Here is a 5,450-nt window from a genome sequence, read left to right on the forward strand (position 1 = left end):
CTCATCCACATGCTCATCACAAAGTTCACATAGGTATAGGAGGGCATATATAAGGACTTTCTGTGGAGAAGGCTTCTGATATTCAATCTGTCAAGTGCAACAAAACATCAGAAGATTTTGTATCTCTGGACAACTGAAGATTTCCAAATCTTGTTAAAAATGGGAGAAACCATTTCCACCTGCATTAGGATGTTGTACATCTTGGCAGTAGAAAAATTAGCAGAGTTCCAAGGATACTGGCATGTATCATCACTGTTGGGGAATCTGGTCTGGTTCAATGTTCATTGCACCTCTTGAAATTGATCAAAGGCCTGAATAGACAGTGTCATGTACAAGATTCCTTCAAAGCTTTCAGTCTCAACCACTTGCCGAACAGAGATGGATTTATCAATGGTAAAAGAGAATAATACTCGGGATATTGGATATTAAGGGGTGTGTTGTTCCATTTGTCATGCTAGAAAAGTACAGATCTTCGTTGTCCCACACTGCAAGATGCCATGGATTTGAAACTCAGGTAGTAACTTCAAGATTGCCTTCCACCAAAATGAACCCATTGGTCTGTCGGCGGGTGCACTGTTGGGATAGTAAGTGTTCCAAATTAAGTGAACCCATGGCAGATCATGTCTGTTGAGAAACTTTGTAAATGTTTCATGAGAAGTGCTTTGTTGTGTAAATGTTTCACGAGAAAGTGGCAAGATCTTAAAATGGGACGTCGAAAATCTGGATGAACAATTCTTGAAACCTCGAGCCTCGGCGTATGCCTCTGCTAGGCCCTTCCCGCATTCAAGAATGGTGCATATTTCTTTTCTAAAGTTTGACAGTCCCTTTAGTAATGAATGTTCTGGTGGTAAACCGTACTACCTTTTTTAGGGTGGTAAACCGTACTGTTGGTTTGATGATGATCAATACTAGACCATTTTCGAAAAGAACGAATTTACATGGATATTGCACCGTGGGCCTCCGTGCAGAACAACTACGGACAGCAGGGCAGCAGTACAGGCCTGCTCCTCGGAGGGACGGCATCAGCAAGCCAGCAGCGTGGCACGGGCAGAGCGCACTGTCGAGCCCTCGTACGCCCCGTGACCTGCGACAGAGCTCCCCGGCTAAACGAGGAGCAGGGAGAGCATGCATGCATGGCCCTCCTTCTGCTGACGACGTGCGTGCCCCGTTTCCATCTCGAGAGAGATCGAGCCGATTCCCGCGGCGGGCGCGCGCGGACAAGATCCGGCCGGCACACCGCCCGGCGGCCGTACGCCGAGGTGATCGGTGCGGGGAGGAGGCTCCTGCTCCGGTGTCCGTCCGTTCGCCAGAGATTCTCTCCTCTCGCTTGCTTGCTTGCTTGTGTTTTGGTCAGTTGAAGTTGTCGTGCAGAGCAAAACGCATGTGAGGAGTGAGAAGGGATCAGAGTACAGGGTACGTACGGAGTACTACGGGATGAGTGGCGCACGTACCCCGCGATAGGCCGATGGCGTCTAGAATAATTGAGCGCAGCGCGGCCTGTGGTTTTCCATTGAGACCTCTTTTCACTTCTTTGATATTTCATGGAAATTGAGACGGAGCACGTATCACTGCAGGTCACTCGGTTGTCGGAGCATCTTTTCTACTAGCTGCATGACGGAATGGGCAGAAACATACTGTGATTGGACAAGACCGGGGGTGTCACCAAATCACTCAAACGTCGCTCGATGCGGCTAAATTTCGTGCTTTTACCCTTTTGACAAACAAAATCAAGATCTGACCCCGGTTTGAAATATTTTCAGGATTTGACCTTTTCGTTATCGCCAGTGTCTCTGACGGTAAGGTTAGACAGCCTACCGCCAACGTCCCTGACAGTAGGGTGTGACGGAGGGGACGGCGGCCGTCACCGCGTGCTGACGTGGATAAGTAACTTACCACCAGGGGCCCTGGCGGTAGGCTGTCTAACCTTACCGCCAGTGCCTCTGGCGGTAAGGTGTGGCAGGGTTTTGCCGTGCATACATTTTGTAACGAAAGATGCAAGGGCCCTGGCGGTAGGTTCACCCTACGGCCAGCCCCCATGGCGATAGGTTGTCTGACCCTACCGCCAGGACCCCTGACGGTAGGGTCTTGTGTTTTGCCGTATATAGCTTCGGTAACGAAATATGAAAGGACCCTGGCGGTAGGTTCACCCTACCGCCATGGGGCTGGCGGTAGGTTGTCTAACCCTACCGCCAGGGTGCCTGGCGGTAGGGTCCTCTGTTTTGTTTTTTCAAGTTCATTTGGTTGCTTGTTCTCAAATTCAGTATGACAGCAATATCACAGTAAGTTTCACAAATATGACAGCAATATCATAGATTTTAAACAATTAAACTTGGGCATCACATAGATCCATATTAAGATAACTTGAAGTGCATAGAACATTTCAAACACATAGATTCACAAATAGCAAACACATAGTTCCACGTAGTTTCACAACCACTAGACAAGTTCAACCAAATGAAATTCAACTAAACTAAAAGAGCCAAGTATCGAAGAGCATAATCAGTTGCTCCTTTCCCTTTTGGAGGTACGGTCCTCGTTACTCTTTGAACGAGTCTCTTCGGTCTTATTCTTGGGCCGGCGAGGAACCGGTCTCTGGAAAGGGTCTGGACTCAGCAAATCCTTTTTCTTCGAATTCCTCTTTGGCAGCTGAGATGCTTGAGATGTTTGAATTGGTGGAGGTCCATAATCTTCATCGTACTCCTCCTCCCCGTTGCTCTCCTCCTCCTCCCCTTCTTCATGTGTGGCCTCCTCCTCCTCCTCCCCTTCTTCATGTGTGGCTGTTGGGGAACGTAGTAATTTCAAAAAAAATTCCTACGCACACGCAAGATCATGGTGATGCATAGCAACGAGAGGGGAGAGTGTTGTCCACGTATCCTCGTAGACCGAAAGCGGAAGCGTTTGCACAACGCGGTTGATGTAGTTGTACGTCTTCACGATCCGACCGATCAAGTACCGAACGTACGGCATCTCCGAGTTCAGCACACGTTCAGCCCGATGACGTCCCTCGAACTCCGATCCAGCCGAGTGTTGAGGGAGAGTTTCGTCAGCACGGCGACGTGGTGACGACGTTGATGTTCTACCGACGTAGGGCTTCACCTAAGCACCGCTACAGTATTATCGAGGTGGACTATGGTGGAGGGGGGCACCGCACACGGCTAAAAGATCAACTTGATCAACTGTTGTGTCTATGGGGTGCCCCCTGCCCCCGTATATAAAGGAGCAAGGCGGGGTGCGATCGGCCAGGGAGACGGCGCGCTAGGAGGAGTCTTACTCCCACCGGGAGTAGGACTCCCCCCTTTCCTAGTTGGAATAGGATTCGGGAGAAGGAAAGAGAGAGGGGAAGAAGGAAAGAGGGGGCTGGCCCCCTTGCCCTAAACCAATTCGGTTTGGGCCTTGGGGGGGGCGCCCCACACTCCCCTTGCTTCCCTCTATTTCCACTAAGGCCCATATAGGCCCATTAAGCCCCCGGAGGGTTCCGTAACCTCCCGGTACTCCGGTGAAATCACGATTTCACCCGGAACACTTCCGACATCCAAACATAGGCTTCCAATATATCAATCTTCATGTCTCGACCATTTCGAGACTCCTCGTCATGTCCTTGATCACATCCGGGACTCCGAACAATCTTCGGTACATCAAAACATATAACTGTCATCGTAACGTTAAGCGTGCAGACCCTACGGGTTCGAGAACTATGTAGACATGACCGAGACACGTCTCCGGTCAATAACCAATAGAGGAAATTGGATGCTCATATTGGCTCCCACATATTCTACGATTATCTTTATCGGTCAAACCGCATAACAACATACATTGTTCCCTTTGTCATCGGTATGTTACTTGCCCGAGATTCGATCATCGATATCTCAATACCTAGTTCAATCTCGTTACCGGCAAGTCTCTTTACTCGTTCCGTAATACATCATCCCACAACTAACTCATTAGTTGCAATGCTTGCAAGGCTTACAGTGATGTGCATTACCGAGTGGGCCCAAAGATACCTCTCCGACAATCGGAGTGACAAATCCTAATCTCGAAATACGCCAACCCAACAAGTACCTTCGGAGACACCTGTAGAGAACCTTTATAATCACCCAGTTACATTGTGGCGTTTGGTGGCACACAAAGTGTTCCTCCGGTAAACGGGAGTTGTATAATCTCATAGTCACAGGAACATGTATAAGTCATGAAGAAAGCAATAGCAACAAACTAAACGATCAAGTGCTAAGCTAACAGAATGGGTCAAGTTAATCACATCATTCTCCTAATGATGTGATCCCGTTAATCAAATGACAACTCATGTCTATGGTTAGAAAACATAACCATCTTTGATCAACGAGCTAGTCAAGTAGAGGCATACTAGTGACACTCTGTTTGTCTATGTATTCACACATGTATTATGTTTCCGGTTAATACAATTCTAGCATGAATAATAAACATTTATCATGATATAAGGAAATAAATAATAACTTTATTATTGCCTCTAGGGCATATTTCCTTAAGTCTCCCACTTGCACTAGAGTCAATAATCTAGTTCAAATTGCCATGTGATTTAATACCAATTGTTCACATCACCATGTGATTAACACCCATAGCTCACATCGACATGTGACCAACACCCAAAGGGTTTACTAGAGTCAATAATCTAGTTCACATCGCTATGTGATTAACACTCAAAGAGTACTAATGTGTGATCATGTTTTGCTTGTGAGAGAAGTTTAGTCAACGGGTCTGCCACATTCAGATCCGTAAGTATTTTGCAAATTTCTATGTCAACAATGCTCTGCACGGAGCTACTCTAGCTAATTGCTCCCACTTTCAATATGTATCCAGATTGAGATTTAGAGTCATCTGGATTAGTGTCACAATTTGCATCGACGTAACCCTTTACGATGAACCTTTTTTGTCACCTCCATAATCGAGAAACATATCCTTATTCCACTAAGGATAATTTTGACTGTTGTCCAGTGATCTACTCCTAGATCACTATTGTACTCCCTTGTCAAAATCAGTGTAGGGTATACAATAGATCTGGTACACAGCATGGCATATTTTATAGAACCCATGGCCAAGGCATAGGGAATGACTTTCATTCTCTTTCTATCTTCTGCCGTGGTCGGTCTTTGAGTCTTAATCAGTTTCACACCTTGTAACACAGGCAAGAACTCTTTCTTTGACTGTTCCATTTTGAACTACTTCAAAATCTTGTCAAGGTATGTACTCATTGAAAAACTTATCAAGTGTCTTGATCTATCTCTATAGATCTTGATGCTCAATATGTAAGCAGCTTCACCGAGGTCTTTTTTTGAAAAACTCCTTTCAAACACTCCTTTATGCTTTGCAGAATAATTCTACATGATCTCCGATCAACAATATGTCATTCACATATACTTATCAGAAATGTTGTAGTGCTCCCACTCACTTTCTTGTAAATACAGACTTCACCGCAA

Source organism: Triticum dicoccoides, chromosome 3A (genome assembly GCF_002162155.2).
Source record: "Triticum dicoccoides isolate Atlit2015 ecotype Zavitan chromosome 3A, WEW_v2.0, whole genome shotgun sequence".
NCBI lineage: Eukaryota > Viridiplantae > Streptophyta > Magnoliopsida > Poales > Poaceae > Triticum > Triticum dicoccoides.